The following is a 26,811-nucleotide window of genomic DNA, read 5'->3' on the forward strand; positions in this document are numbered from 1 at the left end:
TATCAAATAATTTTATAGTCAGCTCATTTGCTATTCTCTGTTGGCAGAATCTATGACCTTTTAGTTATTCAGGAAGGGGGCAGGAGGACAAAACCATATCTGTTCTCATCAGCTTGACAGCGCAGTGTATCAGCCCAGAAGTGGATCTGCAGAGGAGATTTACATGCCGCAAAGGCCCCTGGTATGGAGACTGGTCTTTTGGAATGGTCCATAGTTTATTCAAAGGGGTAATTTACATTCTTTCTCTCTTGTGCAAGACAGCATTATATTCTGGGTCTGACAGTTCATCTGCCACCAATGCTAGGCAGACAATGGAAAGCAGATATACCCTATCATATCCCCTGTCCCTGACTTATTATCTGCATGCATTTTGTTGTTCAAATCTGAGTGTGAACACAGCGTGGGGGGATCACTACTAAAATTATGGGAGACTTTAAACCTTTAGCAGGTGTCAATTTATAATAATGTATTTTCCCCAGAAGACACAATAACATGTGACATGTGTCACAATGTGTCAACATGTGACACATTGACATGATTATGGGTACTTTAAAACAGGGGTATGTGTATATGTGTGTATACATACAGTATATATATATACACACACAAACAATGGTATAGGCTACATGTGTGACATATGTATGTATACACACATATATATGATATATATTTGGTATATATATGTATGTGGAATATATATGAGATATATAAAAATAGATATAGATATATGGGATCTATCTATCTATCTGTCTGTCCATCGATCTGTCTATCTATCTATCTATATCAGGTGCAGTGTTTGAAAGCACAGAAACTATTGGGATGAAAGTTCTTGGTAGCCTGGGGCCATACTAGGCAGTAAGTCCCACACCATTGTTTTGGCCTCTCCCATGAATATTGCACATATTCCACATCCTCCTGACAATCCTCTCAGGTGGTACATTTGCCTTCCCAGAGCTGTCTATCTAACCTGTGAGAGAGGTTAACTTTATAGCAGTCATATACTATCCCACAAGGGAACCATGTGGAGACCATAGCTATAGCTCGCATTTCTATGGGGCTTTAGGGTTGATAAAATGCTTTACTCCCACCAGCCCTGGGACATCAGGAGGATGAGCAGTGTTATTCCCATTTACAGGTTCAGAAACTGGGACTCTGAGAGGTTAGATGACTTACTTGTCCATGGGCACCCAGGCAGTGATTGTTGAAACCTACTCAAATCTATGTCTTCTGTATCTAAAGGCCATTGATCTTTCTCCTACTTCATACTGTTGCTCTGAGAAAATATGCCTTCCTGTGACGGTAAATTGTTATTTAATTGGAATTATTCTGCTGCCTCACCAGATGATCAATTATAAGACAAATGACTTCATTTTAGACTCTGACTTTTAAAACATATAATTTAATTTATAAACATATGTGCTTCCATCATCTATGATTATCACCATTCCTTCCATTATTTTCATCCTCTATCCCTTCATGAACTCAGCAAACATTTATGAAGCATCTTCTGTAGGTTAGGCAACAGCCTCCGGTACTGGGAATGGAAATAGGAAAAAGAAAAATGGTCCCTGCTCTCAAGAAGTGTACATTCAATTGGGAGGCTTCTCTACCTTAACCTTCATTCCTTTCCTCCCTCTCTGATCTTATGCAGGATTTAGAGTCTTTAACCACCCAGTTTTCATTAATTGGAGATGAAAAGAAGAAAAACCAATGACTAGAATCCATGTCTGGTCTGTATAATTAGACATTAGAAGTTGTTGTACGTCTTACCTGTCCTACTCAACTAAAAGCTTCCATAGGGCAGACATCAGGTCTTATTTTATAACCTTCATAGCATTTCTTGTTGTTCAGAGTGGGACTCTTCATGACCCTGTGGACCATAGTTCACCAATACTGTTCATGGGGTTTTCTTAGCAAAAAGACTGGAGGGGTTTGCATTCCCTTCTCCAGTGGAATAAGGCAAACAGAGGTCAAGTGACTTGCCCAGGGTCACACAGCTAAGTGAGCATCTGATGCTGGATTTGACCTCAGGTTTTCATGACTCCAACCCCAGTGCTCTATCCATTGAATCACCTAGCTGACTCATACTATTTAACATAGGGTCAATTCAGCATTTAGATATTTATCAAATCATGGAACCTTAGATTTGGAATGAACCTTATCTTATCAGTAATCCTTTTTATAATATCCTTAATAAGTGGTTAGAGGTGGTATAGTGAATAAATCACTTGGCCTGGAGTCAGGAAGACTAGAATTCAAATCCAGTCTCAGAAACTTCCTAGCTATATAACCCTCAATGAATTATTTAGCTTCTGTTTGCCACTGGAGAAGGAAATGGCAAACCACTCCAGTAATTTTGCCAAGAAAGCCGCATGGAATGGTTTGCCTTTCCTTTTCTAGCTCATTTCCCAGATGAGGAAACTAAGGCAAACAGGGTTAAGCAACATGCCCAGGATTGCACAGCTAGTATCTGAGGCTGGATGTGAACCCATGAAGATGAGTCTTCCTGACTCCAGGTCCGGAGCTCCATCCACTGTGGCAGGTGAAATGTGACTCCTTATGGTAGTTCTGACTTCACCCTCATTGGAGATCTTTAATCAAAGATTGCCTAATTATTCGTTGGATAGTTTATGATGGGGATTCTTTTGAGGTGATGGGTTAACCAAGATGTATCTTGCAGTTCCTTCTCACTTCTGAAATTCTGTGATTCTGTGAATGACAGACCGAGAAGTTTAGATTTAATTCAATAGATATCACTCTAGATTAGAGATATTAGGTGATTCAAGGTCTTTTTAAAAATCTATTTATTTACTTATTTTAATTTTCAGCATTCATTTCCACAAGATTTTGAGTTACAGATTTTCTCCCTGTCTTTCCCGTACCCTTTCCCAAGATAGTGACCCTACTGAATACCCCTTCCCTCAATCTGCTCTCTCTTATATCCTCCCCTATCTCCCTTAACTTTCTAGTAGGGCAAGATGGATTTCTATACTCCGGTGCCTGTATATCTTATTTCCCAGTTGCATGTACAAACAATTTTTTTTTATCATTTGTTTTTAAAACTTTGATTTCCAGATTCCTTTCCTTCTTCCCTCCTCACCCACCCCACTGGGAAGGCAAGCAATTCAATATAGGTTGTACATGTATAGTCACACAAAACATTTCCATATTGTGAAAGACTAACTGTATATATATACATATATGTATATATATATAACTGAAAGTTATATTGTGAAAAACTAACTGTATTTCTCTCCATCCTTTCCCACTCCCCACTTATTCTATTTTCTACTTTGACCCTATCCCTTTTCAAAAGTGTTTGCTTCTAACTACCTTCTCCCCCAATTTACCCTCCCTTCTATCATCTCCCCCCTTATCTCTTTCCCCCCTACTTTCCTGTAGGGTAAGATACCCAATTGAGTGTGTATGTTATTCCCTCTTTAAGCCAAATTTAATGAGAGTAAGGTTGACCCACTCCCTTTCACCTTCCTACTCTTCCCCTCAATTTTAGGAGTTTTCTCTTGCCTCTTTATGTGAGATAAATTATCCTATTTTATCTCTCTCTTTCTCCTTCTCTCATTATAGTTCTCTCTCACCTCTTAATTTTATTTTTTAGATATCATCCCTTCCTATTCAACTGGTCCTGTGCCCTCGATCTATGTATATATGTACACACATATACATACACTCACATATGTATTTATACACACATATACCCTCCTATACATACATATATATGTATGCACACACATATATACATACACATACATATATTCCCTTCAACTATCCTCATACTGAGAAAAGTCTCATGAGTTACAATTATCGTTTTCCATGTAGGAATGTAAATAGTTCAACTTTATTAAGTTCCTTATGATTTCTTTTTCCTGTTTACCTTTTCATGCTTCTCTTGCTTCTTGTATTTGAAAGTCAAATTTTCTATTCAGCTCTTTTTTTTTTATCAAGGATACTTGAAAGTCCTCTATTTCATTGAATGACCATATTTTCCCCTGAAGCATTATACTCACTTTTGCTGGGTAGGTGATTCTTGGTTTTAATCCCAGCTCCTTTGAGCTCTGGAATATTATATCCCAAGCCCTGTGATCCCTTAATGTAGAAGCTGCTAGATCTTGTGTTATCCTGATTGTGTTTCCACAATACTCAAATTGTTTCTTCCTGACAGCTTGTAATATTTTCTCCTTGACCTGGAACTCTTAATTTTGGCTATGATATTCCTAGGAGTTTTCTTTTGACGATCTTTTTCAAGAGGCAATCGTTGAATTCTTTCAATTTCTATTTTGCCCTCTGGTTTTAGATTATGAAGGTAATTTTCCTTGATAATTTCTTGAAGGATGGTGTCTAAGCTCTTTTTTTTGGTCTTGGCTTTCAGAAAGTCCAATGATTTTTCAGTTGTCTCTCCTGGATCTATTTTCCAGGTCAGTGGTTTTTCCAATGAGATATTTCACATTTCCTTCTATTTTCTCATTTGTTTGGATCTGTTTAATAATATCTGCCTTTCTCATATGGTCATTAGCTTTCATTTGCTCCAATCTAATTCTGAAGGAATTATTCTTCTCAGTGAGTTTTTGAAATTTCTTTTCCATCAGGTTAAAAAAATTTTTTTTAAGGCATTTTCCTCCTCATTGGCTTTTTGGACCTCTTTTGCCATTGGAGTTAATTTTTTGAGTGTTTTTTTTCTTCAATATTTTTTGGATGTCCTTTAACAGGCTGGTGACCCACTCTTCATGATTTCTTGCATCATTCTCATTTCTCATCCCAATTTTTCCTCTACTTCTCTTACTTGATTTTCAAAATCATTCTTGAGCTCCTTCATGGCCTCTAAACACTTTGTATTTTTCTTGGAAGCTTTTGATGTCAGAGTTTTGACTTTGTTTTCTTCTTCTGGTTCCATGTTTTGATCTTTTTTGTCCCCCAAAAAGGATTCTATGGTCTGATTGTGCTTGCTCATCTTACCAGCCAATTACTTGACTTTTGAACTCTTTGCCATGGTAGAACTCTGCTTGCTGAGTGGAGGGAGCTGTGTCCCAAATTGATGGGGTTTTTACAGTTGTCAGAACTATGAGGAGGGTGGCTCTCTACAGCCACCAAAAGCTCTGTCACACTGGCATTCTTCATCCCAGAACTACCACCCAAGACTGTGACCCAGATCCAAGCAGGTCAAAGCACAAGTGATTACCCTCTGAATGGTCACTTGATCTGCCGGCTAGGAGCTCTGTAGGCAGCCAAGTAGCAGCAGCTACAGCTGCTGCACCTCCCCCACCTCTCACCCCAGGGGCGGGGGCTGGACCATTTTCTCCTCCACCCAGTTCCAACAGGCTTCATTACTGACCTTTTACTTTCTCTTTGGCATTTATGGTTTGAGAAGTCTGGAAACTGCCACAGCTGCCAGTGATTTATTCTCCTGAAGTCTGCTCTGGCTGGTCTGGGCCACTGGTATGGGCCACCCTGGGTCTAGGCTCATGTGGGACTGCACTAGACTCCCAGCCTGGTGCAATAGACCTTTCCTATAGGCCTGCCAGGCTGCCTTCAGCAGGAGATTTGTTCCTTTGTGTCACTTTGTGGGTTCTGTAGCTCTAAAATTTGTTTAGAGTCATATTTTACTTGGTATTGGTGGTAGTTGCTATGAAAGCTCATGCAAGTTTCTGCTTTTATTCTGCCATCTTGGCTCTGCCCCCTAATTCAGGGTCTTAATTATGGAAGTGCTGTGGTGAAAACTTAATGGGGATGAGATGGCTCATATAGCTTCATGTCTTGTGTCAACAGCAGAGATTCTCTGGCTTCAAAGTAAGGATGGTTTTTCTCATATGAAACCAACTGTACTATGAAATAATGAATTGTCTTCTTATCTCCCTGTTCACACCATTAACCCTATTTGTACAACAGGGAAATTTTCTTTACTTGGAATGACTAATGAAGGACTTAAGTAAATATTTAAATACTTTTGCTCTTCTGATAAAAAATGCCATGGGTCTGTGTATACATAAGTTTTAACTCCAGGATCTCACAATCTAATTCCTTAGGAAAATTAAAGGTTAAAATGGTCATAGTTAAACAAAACAAAACAAAAACAGCCCTGGAAGCTGTGACTTGGTACCAAAGGCTGAAACAGAATGCAGGTAAATACTAGAGGCATCATTGTGTGGTAGACAGAAGGCTGACTTTGGAGGCAGGAATATCTGAATTAGCACAAAATAACTCTGTGAATGGGAAAGTAAGGTGATGTAGTGGATTGAGTACCAGGCTAAAGTCAGAAGACTCATCTTCCTGAGTTTAAATCTGGGCTCAGATACTTACTAGCTATGTGACCCTGGGTAAGTCCCTTAACCCTGTTTGACTCAGTTTCCTCATCTGGAAAATTAGCTAGAGAAAGAAATGGCAAACCACTCCAGCATCTTGCCAAGAAAACCCCAAATGGGATCTAGAAGTGTTGGACACCACTGAAATGACTGAACGGCAATAACAAGCTTTGCAAACAGGAGCAAATTACTGAATGGTTCAATGTCCCAGGCAACTTTAAGATTGTGAGTTGCTTTCTGTTTCTGTCTCTCCTCCCTTCCTTACCACCACCCCTCTATAAGTTAACAGTCACTCTTCTTTTACACCATTTTACTCTGTTCTTTATTTCTCACTTTTCTGTTCTCTCAAGATTTTGCCGAGGGAGTCATTGTCAGAATGTTGTTGTTTGTCTTTTGTTCTCAAAGAGGACCATGTCAGAACATGTATGTAAAGAATGAAAATCACTCCTGAGAGAAGCATGGGGTTATATGTGAAAAGTCCTTAGAGATCATCTCGTTCAGGATGATCCTTTAAAGACTGAGGAAATGTGATCTGAACCAGAGAGGTGATGTGACTTGCTCATGTAGTAAGTGACATTCATGACAGAAACAAGGCTGTCTTTTGATCTATGGAAAAAAGCAAGGAGAAAGTCTCCTGATCCCTGCATTTCAATTTTATGTTATGATCACTTAAAATAAGCAAATAATTTAGCTGTAAGTTACAGATAAGCTACTGATGTGTTTTGGGTGAGGAAGTTCTCTATTAATTAGATCTTGTATAAATGAGATTATTAATTGATGAGACCTTGGGTTCAGCTACCTTCCCTCCTCCAAACCCCCCACCCCCCAAAGTGATGCTTTGTAGCATAGCTGAATGAGTTAGCCTTGCAGGATGAAGGTGCTGAAATCCAGTCAGACCAAAGACGTGCCTTTATGACAATAGGGAAGTCTATTAACCTTTTAGTGCCCTGGGCAATCTTCTAAGGCAGGTATTCTTGATCTTTTGGTAAGTCATTGACCCCTTTGACAAACTGGTGAGGCTAAATGACTTTTTAGCAGAATAATGTTTTTAAATGAATAAAATAAAGTTCATAGGATTACAAAAGAAACCAATTATATTGAAATGAATTTATCAAAAAATATATTTGATTTTCTATTTCATGGACCCACCCAGTTTAAGGACCCCCTCTCTAAGGTGCTATACACATAAACATATACACACATATGTACATGCATGCACACATACATACACACATGCATGCATGCATACACACATACATACATCAGCCATTATTGATCTCCATTGGGAGATGAAAATTCCTATACCAGAAAGTTCCCCCCACTTATGAAATCACAGGTCCACATCTAAAAGAGAAAGGAAAAAAAGTTACTTTGCAATCTAGTACATTGCTTATTGCTGTGATAATAATTTCTCTTTAGGCATCTACCCATGGTAATGATAAATACTTTCCGTAATTTGTACAGCGTTGACATACATCTATCTTTGAAGGTCAAGTTTTCTTCTTTCTATCTTTCACAATCTATTTCAACTTATTACTGGCAATGGGGGGGGTTATAGAGGTGGTCTCTTTGCTTCATGGCTTTTTGTGCCTCAATAGCCCAATCAATGTTGCTCCTGTGCAAAGACCAGAAGAGACAGCAGCATCCTGAATGCTTTCTATTTGTAGCAGAGGATAAGACACAGTTGCTGGACCTTCCCCACCCCCATTGTGCTCCTTCCCTCCTGGCCTAGAATCAATACTGCAGCTTCAGTCCACTGTTGGGACTTTTCTATACAATTGTTAGCATCAGATTTGAATCTGAGCATCTTTCCCTTTTTATCATGGCTCGCCCTGCTTGACAACACAATGTGTCCCATGTCCCAACAAACCTCCTCATAATTAGCCTTGCTCTGTCATTGTCTCTGAACTGCTGCTTTTTTACCTAAAAGGCCATTTTATCTTGGCCATGGGAAGAAAATGCATGCTTTTTTTTTCTGTCTGAAGAGTGAGATGTGGGTTTCTTAAACCATTTGGCTTTTTGTGTTAGAAATGCTACAAGAAAGCAATTGTTTTCCTCGGGTACTAGGTGGTAAAGTGGTCCTTCAATTGTAGTACACACTTACTATTGGCAATATTAGACACTAATGAATGGTTCTTAGATAATGAATATATTGGAAGTCTGACCTCTCCTCTCCCATTATGTGTTTGGACATAAATGGCCATTCAGTGCTGGGTGAGGGTAATTACATGCCTTCTTTCTACTGCAAATCATTTGTACCTTAACTTATCTACATTCTAACTTACAATCCCTGAGAATAAACTAATTAAATTTTTTAAAAAGAGAGATAAATCAGATAAATAAGTCCAATTCTTACTCTTTCCTAGATGTGAGAAACAATTAGGAGATAAACGTGTTTCCTTTAAATGTAAATGAGAGAGGCCTTGAGGTGGGGGTGGGTTCCCTAGACTTTTTATTAATTTGGAACCAGACCTTTTAATTGTGTTGTGATTTCATGAACCCTGTGACATTTAACAATTCTTCTGCCCGTTTAATATACTCAAGGCAAGGCAGTGTGGTTCAATGCTAAGAATCCTGGATTTGGAGTCAGAGGTTCTGAGTTCAAATTCTAACTCTGTGACTTTATCCTTGTGTGTGTACCAAGTTACTTCTTTACTTTGGGGCCTCAGATTCTTAATCTGTAAATTATTTAATGACCTCTAAGGGCTTTCTCAGTTCTAAAGCTATGCTTCTGGGATCCTATGAGTTGAGCGAAATAGAATTAGGTAGTATATTTTGTTTCATCACCTTGGAATGAGACCCATATTTTTGATCATGACCAGTGTGGTAATTGTTTTTGCTTGGTTATGTGCATTTGTTGCAAGGTTGATTTTTTGGTCTTTTTTTTAAGTTGAGGAGGTAGAAGAGAAAAAAAATATTCATTAAATAAAAAATAATAATTAAAAAGAAGTAGAATGAGCTGAAACTGGACATTTTTGGAGGACAGGAACATTTTCTGTTTATTTTTCTGCAGCAACTTGGTTCAGAGCTAATATAATGAAGGAGTGATAGGAGGTGGTGGTGATGGTGAAGATGATGATGATGATGATGATGAATGTTGCCCAGGACTGGCCAAATCTCCAGGTCCTCGGTGGCTTAGGCTCTTTGCTGCCCTGTCAGACCAACCAGGGATCAAGGGATTAGGTGCAAGCTTTCAAATTGGTTCCTTTTAGTGCTCCTCCCTGGCCACTGAAGTGACAATTGTTCTGAACAATTTCAAGGTCCAGAGAACAGTGGCTAAGAGGTTCTTGGAGTCCAATTAAATGATTGAAAGTAGGCCTTTATGCTCCTTTCTTTCAGGCTCTTGTTTCACATGGCTTATCCTGGCAAAAGAATAGGCTGACATGTTTCCAACTGACTTCATGCAATTAGACATGGTCTCAGTTCAGCAGTATCTGTCCCATTGCTCCCTGGGCTTTCAGGCTTCTCTCCAGGTTGAATGATTTCCCAATAAAGGGAAGAATGAAAACAGGTATTGAAGCTCTTTTAGAAGTGGTAGATCAAGGTTCAGTTTTCATCTGATTCTTGAAAGGATAGTAGAATTTTGATTGTGTCTCATTTCTGCTTGGTGGCTCTTGCAAGTGATTAAAAATCTAATATGCAAATGGGAAGTCATTTGTTTGCCATTTGTAATCCTGCCTTGGTTTCTGGGGTAAATCCTGTGTTACAGAGAATATTTATTAAACACCCATCTATTTTGTGGGGGAAGGAAAGGCAATTGAGGTTAAGTGACTTGCCCAAGGTCACACATCTAGTAAGTATTAAGTGTCTGAGACTGGATTTGAACTTAGGTCTTCCTGACTCCAGGTCTGGTGCTGTATTCACTGAGCCACCTAGCTGCCCCTTAAACACCCATCTTATACAGGGCACCATCTATGGTGCCTAGCCTACAGTGACAATATGAAAATAGTCCCTGCCTCCAAAGGACTTGCCTGCTGGTGTGTGTGTGTGTGTGTGTGTGTGTGAAAGTATTTACACATAACTAAAAGTAAGAGAATTTGAAGAGAGAGACAGAGAGAGAGAGAGACAGAGAGAGAGAGAGACACACAGAGAGAGACACACACAGAGAGAGAGAGAGAGAGAGACAGAGAGAGAGAGAGACAGAGAGACAGAGAGAGCATTAATTGAAACAAATTAGGAAAATTTTCCTGTGGAAAGGGGCAACTGAATTGATCCTTGTGAGAAATTAAGAATTCTGAGGAAAAGTAGAGGGAGAGTGCATTCAGGTTTACAACAGAGGTATTTGGTCAATGGTAAGTTTAGACCAGTTTGGCAAGAATGCCTGTTGGTGAAGGGGGGTACTGTTGTCTGAAGGCAGGTTGTAAGAGGCTTTAAATGCCAAGCAGAAGAGTCTGAAAGTCAACCCAGAGGTCATATAGAGCCACTGAAGATTCTTGAGCAGGGGAGTAATGTGATTAGGTCCAGTCCTTAGTTACTTTATTAGCAGCTTGGCAAAGTGAAACAAGTGACGGATTTAGTCAAAGGAGCAGAGTTCAAATCTTGGTTTTGTTACTTATGGTCTATGTGACTTTGAATAAGTCACTTAACCTTTTTTTAGGGATCGATTTCCTCATCTATAATGTAATGGGGTTGGTCTACATCACCTACAAAGTCCTTTCCATATATAAATCTATTATCCTGTGATCTTTTAAAGAGGTAATGGGGAAAATGCTGGGTTTAGAATCAGATGATCCTGAGTTTGAAACTTGGTCCCTAGTAACTGTGGGCAAGTCACTTTATCTTTTTTTGGAGGAGGGAAGGTAGGGCAGTTGGGGTTAAGTGGCTTGCCCAAGGTCACGTGGCTAGTTTTTTTGTGTTAAGTGTCTGAGGCCGGATTTGAACTCAGGGCTGGTGCTCTATTCACTTTGCTACCTAGCCACCCCGTCACTTCATCTTTTTGTGCTTCAGCTTCTTCATTTGTGAAATGAGGGCATAGCAATAGATGGCCCCTGATATCTTTTCCAACTCTATATCTCTGATTATATGAATTGAGAAAATAAAATCAGGGAAACTGACTAGGAGGTTGTTTGAGTAGTTCATGGTAGATCTGATAAAGGCCTGAATGAAATAATAATAGTAATAGTAGTAATAATAATGAGTAAATTTTATAAGATATTTTAAGGTTTAAAAATGCTTTGTGTATGTAATATATAGATACATTATAGATGATATATAGTATATATATATATAATCTCTTTATTAGTTCAACAATTCTGTGAAGCAGGTGCTGCCATTATTCCCCTGTTATAATTGGGGAGACTGAGGCTGAAAGATTAAGTGATTTCCGCAGGGTTGAATAAATTATAAGAATCTGGGTGATCTTTCCAAAGAGCATCTTCTTGATTCTTTGTAAAACCATTTTTCCACTACTCCAAGTGGCCTGTAGGTGGTGCTTGTATGAGTGGAGAGAAGAGCACAGCAATGTGGATGTAGAATTGATAAAATATGGCCACCCACTAGATTTGGGATTAGAGAAGGAGGGAGAGTCAATGATGAATCTGAAATCACACGCCCAGGGTAGTGGAAGGAAGGTGGTAACTTTAGCAAAATTAAGGGAGTTTATTAGAGAGCTATGGCTAGGAGAAAAGATGATGACTTCTCTTGTTCATGTTTTGGGCTTGAGGTGCCTATAGGACATCAAAGTGGAGATATCCAGCAGGCACTTGGTATTTTAAGACTGGAACTTAATACAGGGATGAGGGCTAGATCTAAAAACTTGGGAGGCATCTAAACAAAGGTTGTCACTGAACCCATGAGAGCTAAGGAGATCACCAAGAGAGAAAGTAGATAGGGAAGAGGTCTCAGGGAGATACTCTTCAGAGACACTAATTGTTGGAGGATGAGATGTACATGATGCAGCAAAAATCAACAGCTACAAAACAACAAAGAGCTAGTAAGAAGGACAAGATAAGTAGAGGAGAGGAGTGTCTTGGAAACAAAAGGAGGAGTCTTTGCCATAAGGAGAGCTTGCCAACAATTTCAAATGCTACAGATAGACCACTGGTTGGGAAAGTACAACTATGAAGAGATATTTATACCATTAATTTTGGGGGACTTTTTTAAAGTAGCTAACATATTGTATAGTTTTTGGGGTAGAGGCCCATAGCAATTTCAGTCAATCAATGCATCAAATATATTTATTTAGTACCTACTATGTGCCACACACTATGTCCTTTTTTATAAGAAGCATAATGCTTCTTTTCTGATTTTTCCTATATATAAGGCAAATGGAGGACATTTGGCTGGATTGCTTAAGATGTACATTGAGAGCTGATACTGCCATTTTATAAAAATATATGTTTCTGTAGAATGGTATGAAGGATTTTAGCCAGTGGACAGAAAGACTATGATCTGTTAAACTGATAGCTGGGGGGACAGGCTATATTAATTCTGTTACTGTCACTGTGGTGTCAGGCACTAGTGTTTGATATTACAGATTAGAATTACATTTAATTCTTCAGGGGGATTATTTTCTCTTCTGTCACTTCTGTATCATATTGCTGGCTGTTTTAGTGTGACAGGAACATTAGAGGATGATGGTGCTGTGTAAAGGAAGATATGTTCCTGCTTTAAAAGATGAGGCCGATATGTCACATGATGTTATGTTCTCATGAACCATTGCAAAGGACGATGTATATTCTAAATGTCTCTTCAGTTTATTCTTGGAAGGGTAATAATAGATATTATTGACCAAATGGCAAAAATTAGGAATGAATGGGATCTAGTAACATTTGTTCATTTCTCATCTGTGAAGAATTGTATTCAATTCAAATGCTGGGCACCGAAAGGAAGTTGCTCTGGATTGTTCTGGACATATTTTCCCAATGACTGCCATTAGTGAGACACTTACAGTTTTTTTTTCTTTTCTATTATAAATTTAACAATATTCAACTTAGACACATATTTCAATATACAAAGAAATAAAGGACTGGATATTAAATGATGATTCTTGGTTATGTACAGTTTGTTTAAGAAAAACTCATTTTCAAATGATTGATATGATAATGGGATGCTACTGATAATAGCTTCATTTACCCTTTCATCAAACAGAGCAAGGGCAGAGGGACTACATGGAGGGATTACTCATCACTGGGAAATACCAGCCAGGGAACTCTCAGGCTACATCCGTTCAGATCCTTCTTACAAAAACATTTTGTCTTGCCTGAGATTTTCCCACTTTTCGTATAGTATCTCCATATTTCAGGAAGTATTTCTTTAATATCCCGTATTTTACATTTTGCATTTTGAACACCTCTTTTCTTATTTTGTAAACACATTCTCTTATATCATGCCTTCCTTTGGGTCTTCCTTTCCTTTCCAACTCCTGGGATGAGGATTTGTTGAGCAAACAAGGAGTTTAGCCTGAAGAAGAGGAGAACTGTAGGGTATGGAGGGTTCGATGGATGTGCACAATTATTTGAAGGACTGTATCATGGAAGGGAGATTAGCCTTTTTCTGCCAGACTCCAGAGGATAGAACTGGGAGTAATGGGTACAAGTTAGAGAAAGGCAGATTTAGACTGGATGCAAAAGTAAAAATGTCCTCCCAATAATAAATTATATTCGGAAAAGGAATGGACTGCTTTCAGACAGTATCTCTTAATGAGTACAAGATGACTCAAGTATAGCCTCAGTGACAACATGGCAGGGCATTTCCACTCTGGGGGACACTTTTCTTCCTGGGGTAATTGCCATTCTCACACTTCTCATGGTCCTCTGCTTGCCGCCCAAAGTCTCACTGCTATGAACCCTCTCTTCCATAGGACCCTTTCCCATCTAACTATCATGGGGTCTTGGTGTGAGTCCACCTGTGGCTGGACTGTCCCCTTAGCTGCTACCTCTACACTCCCATGACTGAATTTAGTCCAGGTATCAGGGCTAATCATTACAACGCTCCTTGGCGTGGCAGATTTTCTGCAACAGCAGGTTTCTTGTAAGGGGAAGGGAGAAGAGGAAAGTGAATAAGCCATTTACAAATATTGTTTTGTTTGGTTCTCACAACAACCCTTTGAAGTAGGTGCTATTATTATCCCTATTACACGGTTGAGGAAACCGAGGAATTCAGAGGCTAAATATCTTGCCCAGGATTTATATTGTGGTTCAGTTGTTTCTGAGTTATGTCTGACTCTTTGAGACCCCATTTGGGCTTTTATTGGCAAAGATACTGGAGTAGTTTGTCATCTTCAGCTCATTTTACAGATGAGGAAACTGAGGCAAACAAGGTTAAGTGACTTGCTCAGGCTAACGTGGCTACTAAGTGTCTGAGGCAGGATTTGAACTCCTGAGTATGTCTTCCTAATTCAATGCTTAAAGCTCTGTCCACTGCACCACCTAGCTGCCATGATAGAATAGACCAGTTTAGAATCCCAGAAAATGGGAGCATCTTCCAGCACCAGGCAAGCCCTTGCTTTTTTTGGTCTCATCAACCCTTAGTCACCTCCATTTCCCCACCTTGACAAGAGGAGGGACTGGTGAGTTTTGGAGTGTTGGAGGATTTTGGACTTCCCATCTGTACCATCCCTGCCTGGAGAAATCAATGTAGTCTCTTTATCAGTAGATCCGGACAAGATACATACAATGAATAATACACTGAGTGAAGTTCATTTCAAAGAATCTAGTGAAAACTTGAGCAGCACATGAAAGGATAAAAAGATTTTCATCAATTAGGAACAGTGAATTACTCCCTTGTTCCCTGAGTTTGATCCTGTTTTCCCCAGACTCCATGTACTGATGTGGGTACTACATCAGTAATACTGGATAGACATACCCCAAATCTCCAAGCTTCTTTATAAGTCCCGAAGTAAGCTTTGGTAGCCTTTCTCTAGACATCAACCCAGTCTGCTAGTGCCTGTGGGGCTTGGAAACATTTTCAGGTTCTGTGCTATACAATAGTAAAACTTGTCATAACTAATATGTATTCACCCTGTCCTGAACTTATCAAAAATACCTTACTTGGGTCCTTGACTTCCATTAAAGGGGATCTTGTAAAATAATAGAGATGCCTAGCCATATCCTGTGAACAGATTGTGGTAGTACAAAAAGCCATAGGATTTTAAAGTTGGAAGTAACCTTAGAGATTCAATTTTTAGAATCTCAGAATAGTAAAGGAAGGGCATCTTATCTACACTCCTTATTTTATAGATGAGGAAACTGAGGCCCAAGGTCATTGACTTACTTGAGGTCACTTACGTAGCAAGTGGCAGAACTTGGATTTGGACTTAGTAAATTTGAATCCCAATCCAGCACTCTTTTCCCTCTATCACACCACCCCTATATTAAATTAAAAATTGTATCAATTTAATTCCTTTCAACGAGGATCATTTATCAAGTACCCTGCATGGACACCGGGAATTCAATGACAGAAATGAAATAGTCTCTTTTCGGAAGGAGCTTCCATTCTCTTGGGGATGCTTCTGCTGATGGAGAAAATGACATTCCGTCATTTAACAAGGCTTTAATAAGCTCCTCTTCTGGACCCAGTGCCATGTTGGCATAAAGACAAGTAATAAAGTAAAACAGAGATACAAGGTAATAGAAGGTAATTTCAAGATGATAATAACTGGAAGGGGGCAGGTAGATCAGGATATTTTGGTTTAGGAAGTGGTGTTTGAGCTATGTTTTGAAGGGCACAAGCGGTTCTGCCAGGTGGCCATTCCCTTAATCACTTTGCTGCTTATTTGAATTCACCTCAGTTGGTCTAAGGTAGGAAGCAATTGTGGGGTAGCCACTGAGGCTGCTTACCACATGGCCAGAGATTTTGTCTTGATAAATATCCCTGCCTGCTGACAAGAGGCACATTTCCTTGAGCTGGTGCATCTGAGCAGTCTCTTGTCACTGGCCTCTTGTCTCTCCTATTTCGAGAGGCACAGATGTAGAAAGCACACGACCAGCTATTAATTTGGGGAGTGCACACATTCGACCAGCTGGACCCTGCGTTTCTGTGCAATGATCTGTGGAGTTGTAACAGGTTTACCCTTGAGATGATTATGCAGAAAGCCTCACTAGCATTATAGTCAATTGATTGAGCAGAGAGAAATTTAGGCCTTCAAAAAAAAATCCCTTTTCCCTGGAGTGTTTAGAAAATCAGAAATAACTACAGAGTGCCCTGTCTATAACAAGATGGGGATTGTGTTTTTCTGGCAACTGCATTTTAATGAAGCACATTTGCCTTAAGAGTTGAGATAAATTTGAGTTTAAATGCCCAATCTTGGAGGGAATACTCTCCAGTCTTCAAGCATCCTTGGAATGCAACCTTTAATGCTGAAGCTTTTTGCTTGGCCTGGCTGGCCATACTTGGGAAAATGAAAGGGAGGTTTTAAAACTTTAATATCACTCTAATGTTGGTGTGGGAGTGTGAAAAACATTAGCAAACTATCAATTAATTATGGTCTATGCAGTTGCTGCATAATTATATATTTTCTTTCAAACAACTTCAGGTTTCCCAGTGGTTGATTTTTTTTCCCTCAGCACTGAGCTAGAAAATGCAAACTTATTTTTCTCTTTCATGTTGATGGGAAGTCAAGTCAGTTGAAGACTTTATTATAAGTAATCATAAGGTACCTGCCTTGATGACAGGAAAGCACTTCTATCTGCTAGCAGATTCTGATTGCTTTCTGTACTCATTGCCCAGTTTTCTGTATTTGTTTCTTTGGTTGTTATGCCTTAAATAGTAGGCTGGGCCTCTGGGTGGTTGTGCCTGTTTGCACACTGGCTTTCAGTAATTAAAATGTCAAACCCAGAGGATTGCATTATGTTTTATTGTCCTTGTGTGGGGTATGGCATTTCAGGTGGCCACTCAGAGGCTGTCCTTGTCCAATGGGCAAGGTTTGGTTTTCTTTGGTCTTCTCCAAGGTGGCACCCTAGTCTTTTATTACCTCTTCTTCCCTCTCCTTTTGTTATGTATGTGTATGACTATTCTATCCCATTCTGATATTGCTTTATAAACTAATAAACAACCAGATATCAATGGATAAGGGCTTAAGTCTAGGGTTTTTGAGTCATAAATTTCTTTGATAATCTGGTGAAGCTTTTGGATCCCTTTTTAGAAAAATATTTGTAGATGTATAAAATAATATACATAGGATGGCAAAGGAAAACATTTATATTAAAATACAATTATCAAAATATTTGCTAAAAAGTCAGTGGCAAAGGAGGTGGAGTCAAGATGGCAGAAAACAGACCAGGACTGACCTGAGCTCTCCCAACATTCTCTTCTAAGCAACTTTAAAATAATATCTTAAATCAATTTTTGGAGTGTCAGAACTGAAAAAAGGCAAAGGAAAACATTTTTCCACTTACAATGATTTAGGAAGTCTGCAGGAGAGGTCTGTAATACTGGAGTGGGCACAGGTTAGGGAACAGAAGCACCAGTGGTGGCCTTAGAGGTGACCATGGCAGCAGCAGTCGCAGCTTTGGGACCTCTCAGCCCAGAGATGGTGACAGCATCAGACAACCAGTCAGAAGGAGATGTAAGGAGACTCTTGGCTGGCACTTGGTGCAGCTGGTGCTCATTGGCAAGTCTATTGCCTACAAGCAGTTCTGGGTCATAGTTCCAAAACAGAAAGGAGTGCTTGTGGTCAGTCACAAGGGAATAGGGATCCTGCTTACATTTGCAGGGCTGAAAAGAGCATTAGTTATTGTGCACTGCAGGGGAACAGGGGTCCTTCCTGAGTAAATGTCCAGAGAGAAGATCAGGATGGCAATGGCCATATCTCTCCCAGGATAATGCCACATTGGAAAAAGTAAAAACTTGTAGGATCCACCCCCGCCCCTCAAACTATCTGTACAAACAGCAGCACAAAAAAGCCTGAAGCTTGGCACAGCATCTTCCCAAATCAAGGTGAGCAAAACTCAACTTTGACATAAAGTTCAAAGTCAAGAAATATGCTACACAAAAGAAAAAATAACAAAAAACAAACTTGACTGTAAAAACTACTATGGTGGCAGGGAAGACCAAGGCATAAACTTAGAAGAAGACAGAGATGTGAAAACAGCTACGAGCAAAGCCTTAAAGAAAAATATTTTGTAAAGCAAAAATGTTTTGTAAAGTTTACATTCCTACAGACAACAAAAAGTTCATAGACCATAAGTTAAGAATATTTGGCTTAAAGTATGATCCTTCATAGGGGTACCTGCTTTCAAACAGGGGCCTCTCAGAGATTGATGGGGCCGAATGTAATGAATACCAAATTAGAATCTTGAGACCTAAATTCCCACCCTGGGTTTGGCACTTACTTAGGGAAGGAACATTCCACAAAGCTACAGAGTCAAATCATACCCTACAGTGAAAAGAAGACTGGATTTGGAGTCAGAGCACCTGGGTTTGAATCTTGTCTTTGCAGCCTAACTTCTTACTCAGGGTCTTCAACAGAATCACCACTAGAATATAACTTCCTTGAGGTTAGCGGCTTTCATTTTTGTTTTTGAAAGTCTAGCACAGTGTGCACCATAGTAGGTACAAAAGGTTTGTTGGTTTAATTGCAGCCTTCTCATAAGACTAGCTTTGTTGAGAATTACTTTCAGTTCAACTGAACTCAATTCAGCAAGCATTTAATAATTGGTTACTACGTTGTGCTAAACTTTCAAGAGAAAAAGAGAAAAATAAAAAGGTCCCTTGTCATTGAGCAACTCATAAAGGTTGTCTGAGAAATCTTAGTGCATTTTTAAAAGTTTAGTAGTTTAAAATTGCACTTAAAACTTAAGTAACTTAAACTCTGCTAAGACTTTTGGAATATCCCAAGATATTTGGGATATAATTACTTATATTAGTTTGCTTATTTAGATTACCTAGCCACAAGAAAGATGCTCTATAGTGTGCCTTATCTGGCGCAATTTCTTGCCTTTCTGTCAATGACTGATTCTGACCTGTGAATGAAAGCTTCCTAAAAATTGTTTCACATCTTTGAAGTTGCCCTAGGTCATCTTGGTTCCAGTCAGTCGCTGAAGGGAGAGAGCCTTGGGATGACTGCTTTGGCAGTTGTTTAAATGAGTTTTACTTCACTATGGTTTATTCTTCCTAATTTTGCATGGATGAATGATACAGAGTCTTTGCTCTAAGGCAATACAATATTGTATCCAAAGAAAATCATCTATCTAAATGTATATGTATTTCTAGTAAAGCTGTTTGCAGGTAATATTGGCCCTTTAGCTCTCAGAATGATAATATTCTTTATTCTATTTTTTGGAGAGCGGTTGGGGTTAAGTAACTTGCCCAAGGTCATATGGCTAGTATTTGTGTTAAGGGTCTGAGACAGGATTTGAACTCAGGTCCTCCTGATTGCAGGCCTGGTGCTCTATTCACTGGGCCACCTAGCCACCCCAACATTCTTCATTCTTTCTGAGGTGGGAAAGACATTGCCATTCTTTAATGTTCTGATTTATGATGATGTAAATTCTTTGGATACAGATACATCAGTATGAATTCATTCAGAGCTTCATAAAGATGCTGTGTTAATTTTTAAAAAAAATATGTAAGCTACCCTTTCTAAACATATTTATTTAAAAGAGGACTAAGAGACATATCCCATCTCAGTCTAGCCAGAGTATATAGCAATTCTAGTAACCAGAGTGAGTATTGGAAATGTATCAGAGACTGAACTTGACCCACTGCTATTAAGTAGATTATTGCTAGGTAAAGAATCTGGGTGTGTTCAGATTCTGGAGGAGGGTATTAGGGGTGCAGCTGCCCAGGGGAGAAAGTGCTACCTGGGAACATTGTTTTAACTCATTATAGTTCCTAAGTACTAAACTCAGGTTTTACCTTTGAAATGAAAGTATTACCTAAAGTTTTGCATCCAGGAGCAAAGCCCCTGTTGTCTCTGCCTAGTTAAGGCCCCAATTCCAATACCACCTCTCAAGAATGACATTGTGATGAGTGTTCTGAATTCCTGAGTCTTGACCTCTACTTTCTGGGGCCTCTTAACCCCAAACCTTGTTTTTTCCCCTCTGGAACTTTGACCTTGGGACCACTTAGTTCTCTGGATTAAGAAAACATAAGGATCTATAGGGCACCAAAGCTCCTTGCTTATACAGTGTGGCCAAATTCTCCATCTTGTAGCAACACTGTGCTTATACCTGTGTCTAGTTCTCTGTGCCTAAAGGGTCATCTGTGTATAGTCATGCTTTTTCTGGTTCAGTCATCACACTAAGAGACATTGGGTAGCCATTTCAGCATTTATTTAATGAGGTAATTTGGTTTTGCTGCTCAGATTATCGGAAAATTTTCAATGCTGTTCATTATTGTATAATGTATATAGAAATAATAATAATGTGTTAATATAATGCTTTACAAAGTATTTTAACAATATCATGGCTTAAAGAGTAAAAATATTATTCGCATTTTTGCAAAAGAGAGAATGAAAGTTAAGGGTGATGAAGTGATGTTTCTCATCTAGGAATAAAAATTATCTAATTTGTATAAATTACTTTTATGTTTGCAAAACACACTATATAGATCCTCTTATTTGATAATACAAGTGTCATAGAAGATGAGGAAAGAATTAGGGAGATAGATAAAATAATCTAGGAATATGTGATGAGGGAGACACCCCTGATAGTTATGGACAATAAAAGGAATTCAACCTCGAAGGAGTACCAGGAATGCAAAAGGTTGAGATGATTGCATGCACACACATACATACATGTGTATATGTATATACTCATTATATATTATGTATGTAATAATATGTATAAAATAATATATGATGTGTGTATATGTAGAAACCATATGTGTATATATACATATACATATATATCCAGAGATATCTTTTATAAAAGACAAAGTAATTATGGACACCATATTAGCTGATGTTTTCATTAGAATATAAACTCTTTGAGAGCAGAGTCTATAGTACTTTGTCTTTTTATCCTGGATATCTAATACAATGCCGGAATCTTACATAGATTCTTCAGTGATAAAATGCTTAGGTTGTTGGAAAAAACCCAAACCAAACCAAAAACCAAACCTCCAGTTTCTAATCCCTCCCCTCATATCTGTTCTTGGAGTGGATCTCATTGGGGTGGAATCATCTTTAACTTAATCCTCTCTGCTTAAAATAAACAAGAAAGACCTAAGCTATAAAGGGGTTGAATGATTAGAGTTTAGCATATGGGAACATATGCATTATTTCAAATCTTTCATTCACCTATTCGTTCTCATTTTTGAAAAAAAAATTATCATTTTTGGCACTCCAGTTGATGCCTTTCTTTATAATTACCTACTTTTCTTAGCATTATGTCCATTGACTGTGTAAGACTTAGCTTACGTTTCATTTACCACCTCCATCATGAAACTTTCTGTGACTAGGTCAGCTCTCAGTGATTAGTTGTTGTGTCCAGTTGGGTCAGTTGTGGCCAGTTCTTAACGACCCCATTTGGGGTTTTCTTTTTTTTCAAATTCTTTATTAACTTCTGATTTACATCATTCATTTTCACCATATTTTGAGTTACAAATTTTCTCCCCGTTTTTCCCCTACCCACCGCCCCAAAATAGCAGTCCCACAGGATATCCCCTCCTCCAATCTGCTCTCTCCCACATTTTCTCCCATACCTCTTTTGATTTTTCCAGTGGATCTCTATGCCCCAGTGACTGTATATCTTATTTCCCAATTACATTTAAAATAGTATTAATAATAGTATATATATACATATATATTTTTGAATATTTGATTTTAAAACTTTGAATTCTAGATTCATTCCCTTCCTCCCTTGTCTCCCACCCTTACTGGGAAGATAAGCAGTTCAGTATAGGTTGTACATGTACATGCTAATGCAAAGCAATAACATAGTAGATATATTGTAAAAGACTGACTATATTTCCCTCCCTCCTATCCCACCTCCCACTTGTTCTATTCTCTACTTTGATCCTGTCCCTTTTCAAAAGTGGGTGCTTCCAACTTCCCTCCCCCCCATCCTGCCTCTCATCCCCTTCCCCCCTACTCTCCTGTAGGGTAAGGTACCCTATTTAGTATGTTTCATTCCCTCCATGAGCCAAATTCAATGGGAATAAGGTTGACCCATTCCCTTTTATCTTCCTATTCTTCCCCTCCATTGTAACCATTTCCCCTTGCCTCTTCTATATGAGATAGTTTACCCCATTCTGTCTCTCCCCATCTCCTCTCATTATATTCCTCTCTCACTTCTTAATTTCACCTTTTAAGTATCATCCCTTTCTGTTTTTTTTTTCTGGACTTCACTAACATTTATTTGAGGCATTACACAACACAGCCATGTGGAAGGTGTGGCATGAATTGGGGCCCAAGCTCATAACCTTGGGAGGGGATGAGAATCCAGGAAGAAGCTAGTGAATTATGGATGTAGCAAGTAGGGGGATATCATACAAAGACAGTGTGGGCGAGTGGGAACCCAGATATCCTGCTCAGATCTAGCAGCCCCTCACCCAAATCCTCCTGTCCAGCCCCCAGGGGCTCTCCATTTCCTCCCTCCCCAAGGTATAACAATACAGGAGAGCAATGCTGGGGGTGTTTGAGCAGAGGGTAGAAAGAGTGTTATACTCTCTGCTCTGCATAGCTATTTGGTTCATGGCAGTGGCTATAGGTAAAGCTTAGTATGGGTGGCATGGGCTGGGAATAGAAGTGGCCAGGGTTCACAGCCTCAGTAGGCATGATTAGCAATGTAGAGAGATTGCCCAGCTGCCCCTGCATCTTCTCCACCTCCTTCATACTTTCCCTGGGCAGCAAGACCATTCACCTCTGCCTGTTTGATGAACTATTTCTCACCACTGCTGAGAGCAGAGGCTTGCAGGGAACGCCTATAGGAGAAAGTCAGTGCCCAAGGCCGGGAGAGAGGCCAGTGGTTAATGGCGTTGAGGTTGATGGAGGCCTCCTCCTCACTCTGACCTCCATACAGGAATGTCACACCTGGGACAGCAGGAGGCACAGTTAGACATAGGGCAGATACAGTTGCCATGGCAATCTCCTCAGGTGTGTACTTGAAGGGGCAGGCATGACCAGGGGTCACCATATTGGGCTTGAGCAGTGTCCCTTTAAGGTACACATGATGGTCACTCAGGGCCTTGTAGACAGCAGCCAGGACCTTCCCAGTGATATACTGGCATCGTTTGAGATCATGGTCTCCATCTGGCAGGATCTCAGGCTCCACAATGGTCACAATGCCATTCTGCTGGCAGATGCTGGCATAGTTGGCAAGCACTTTGGCATTCTCCAGGATTGCCAAGGGAGAGGGCATATGATCACTGATCTTCAGCACACAGTGCTGTTTGGCAAAGTCGGCCCCATCCTTCTTGTACTGGGTGCAGCGTTCAGAGAGCCCGTCTAGCCCTTGTGTGGTGATTTCACCATCAGTTCCAGCCAAAGCCACCACACCGTTATCAACAACAATGCACTTGTCCTGGATGGTGCGGACGAAGGGCACTCCATCATTGCCCTTCTGGTAGAGGGTCTCATGGAAGAAGATGGCACCCCCCAATGCATTTCTTGATCCTTCCATCAGCGCTGAACAGGACCTGACAATACTACCTGCGGTTCTCCTCTGTATTCTCCACACCGATCTGGCTCAGTCCCTTGGCCATACTGCCTACTGACTCATCAGCTGCCGAGATGCCCTTACCCAGAGCAACAATCCAAAGGGCAATGTTTGACAGTTCCTTCTTTTGCCGAGCCGACAGGGCTGGGTATACAGAGAGCATGGCGGCGGTCTTCTCTCCTCTTGTTAGGTGAAATTAAATGGCTTTCGGGCAGCCAGGTGGCTCAGCAAGTAAGAGCACTGGCTCCAGTGTCGGGATGACCTGGGGATCAAATCCAGGCTCAGATACTTAGCACCACATCCAAAAATAACAACTAGCCATCCTTGAGCAAGTTACTTAACCCCGATTGATTAAAAAAAAAAAGGAAAGAAAGTGATGTTCTGACTACAGTTACCAGATGATTAAAGACTTACAAAAAATTAAATGGCTTCTCTCACTAGAGGGGTTGGCAAGTGTGTAGGAGACAGTGGCCCTCCTTCAACTATTTTCGTACTGAGAAAAGTTTCATGAGTTGCAATTATGGCTTTTCCGTGTAGGAATGTTAATAGTTCAACTTTGATAAGTGGCTTATGATTTCTTTTCCCTGTTTACCTTCTCATGCTTCTCTTGCTTCTTGTATCTGAATATCAAATTTTCTATTCAACTCTTGTTTTTTCATTAAGAATGCTTGAAAGTCCTCTATTCCACTGAATGACCATATTTTCCCCTGAAACCTGATACTCAGTTTTGCTGGGTAGGTGATTCTTGGTTTTAATCTCAGCTCCTCTGCCCTCTGGAATATCATATTCGAGGCCCTTCAGTCCCTCAGTGTAGAAGCTGCCAGATCCTCTGTTATCCTGATTTTGTTTCCACAATATTCAATTTGTTTCTTCCTGGCTGCGTGTAATATTTTCTCCTTGATCAGGGAATTCCAGAACCTGGCTATGATATTCCTAGGAGTTTTGTTTTTGGGATCTTTTTCAGGAGGTGATCGGTAGATTCTTCCAAACTCTATTTTGCCCTCTGGTTCTAAAACATCAGAGCAGTTTTCTTTGAGGACTTCCTGGAGGATGGTTTCTAGGTGCTTACTTTGATCATTGCTTTCAGGTAGTCCAATAATTTTTAAATTCTCTCCCTGGATCTATTTTCCAAGTCAGTGGTTTTTCCCATGAGGTATTTCACATTGCCTTCTATTCTTTCATTTGTTTGGATCTGTTTAACAGCATCTTGGTTTCCCATAAAGTCATTAGCTTCCATTTGCTCCAATCGAATTCTGAAGCAATGATTCTCCTTAGTGTAGTGGCAAGCACCCCAAGCACGTCCTCAGAGTTTGCTGCTACCACAGGTTCTTGGATCTGCTTTGTTAAGGAAAGCAACTCAAAATGGGTTAACAAGCTTACTTTAATCAGTCAGACATATATCGTTTACCTCGTTCAGGGGAAAAAGGTCAGCACCCCGAACTTCAAAATACACAGACAGAATTATCAAGACAGAAACAGATCAAGTAGACAGATTTCCAAACTGTCCAACCATTACATCCATACCCAGTCAACATCTGGGTTTTTCAAAGCCGGGGGTGCTCTGGACAATGGCTTTTCAGAATACAGATCAAATCACAGAACACTTCTCAAAGTGAGCCCCCAAAACAAAGCTACACATCAGGGCTTATATAGCCTTCTCCTGGCTCAGAGAATGTAACAACCTTTTGGACCCACTGGCCAATCAAAAAGTATCTACTGAAAAACAAGCCTCCCACCCCAGGCTTCAGGTGCACTTTAGCCTAGGGGCAGGGAACATCTTCCAAATTTGCATTCCCATTACACTCAGTGAGCTTTTGAGATTCTTTTTCAATCTGGCAAATTCAGCTTTTTAAGGCATTCTTCTCCTCATTGCCATTTTGAGCCTCTTTTGCCATTTGAGTTAGTCTATTTTTCAATGTGTGATTTTCCTCAGTCAGGCTGTTGACTCTCATTTCGTAATTTTCTTGCATCGTTCTCATTTCTTTTCCCAATTTTTCCTCCACTTCTCTTATCTGCTTCTTAAGGTCCTCTAATGCCCTGTAACCAGCTCACATTTTCCTTTGAAGCTTTTGGTGCCGGAGTTCTGACTTCACTGTCTTCCTCCTGTTTCATGCTTTGCTCCTTTATGTCCCCCAAATAGGAGTCTAACGTTGGAATCTTCTGTCTGCTTTGTTTCCTTTGCCTGGTCATGTTGCCCCTCAGTCACTTGACCCCTGGGCTTTTTGCCACAGTAGGGCTCTGCCAGCAGACAGGGGAGCTTTCATTTCAAACACTGGGGTTTTCTCAGCTGCCGAAAGTATTATATGGGTGCCCTCTCTGAGGTCTCCACACACTGGCAAGTTGGACACACACCCGAGGACCTCTACCCTAGACTGCAATTCAGATCCAAGAAGGTTAAAGCAAAAGTGATTACCCCTCAGACTGGTGCTTGGTCCCCCTACACTCTGCAGGCCAGGAGCTGAAGCTTCCATGTGGTGCTGGCTGGCTGTGCTGGCATCTCAGTGGCTTCTCGCCCCGGGGGTAAAAGCCACGCACTCCGACTTACTGGGTCCCAAAGTCCAGACTGCACTGACCTCTCACTTTGTCCTTCACATCTATGTGTTGATATATCTGGAAACGGCCACAGTTGCTGCTGATCTGGAGTCCCTCCGACAGGCGGCTGGTCAGTCCCGCCCTGGGGCTAAAGCTCAGCTCCCAGAGCACTGAGCTGGCCAATTCCTGCCAGACTTCCGGGCTCTCCTCAGCAGGAGGTTAGCTTCTCTGTGTTATTTTGTGGGTTCTGCAGCTCCAAAGTTTGTTTAGAGTCCCCTTTTCACATGGATTGAGGAAGGTGGAAGCCCTTGGGGTTTTCTTGAAAGAGATACTGGACTGGTTTGCCATTTCATTCTCCAGGTCATTTTGCAGATGGAGAAACTGAGGCAAAGAGGGTTAAGTTACTTGTTCAGGGTTACACAGCT

The 26,811-nt window shown here is 40.2% G+C and overlaps 1 protein-coding gene and 1 pseudogene across 2 annotated transcripts in view; one reads left to right on the forward strand and one right to left on the reverse strand.

The window, feature by feature from the left end:
• NELL1 (neural EGFL like 1) overlaps positions 1 to 26,811 on the forward strand; it is a 922,880-nt gene that overhangs the window by 323,096 nt on the left and 572,973 nt on the right. The gene's annotated exons all lie outside the window — the stretch shown is intronic.
• Positions 22,607 to 24,017, reverse strand: LOC138163402 (fructose-bisphosphate aldolase C-like; annotated as a pseudogene).

This window comes from Petaurus breviceps, unplaced genomic scaffold, assembly GCF_028583685.1.
Source record: "Petaurus breviceps papuanus isolate PSGF00001 unplaced genomic scaffold, PetGlider_PUasm1.0 188, whole genome shotgun sequence".
In the NCBI taxonomy this organism is placed as follows: Eukaryota; Metazoa; Chordata; class Mammalia; order Diprotodontia; family Petauridae; genus Petaurus; species Petaurus breviceps.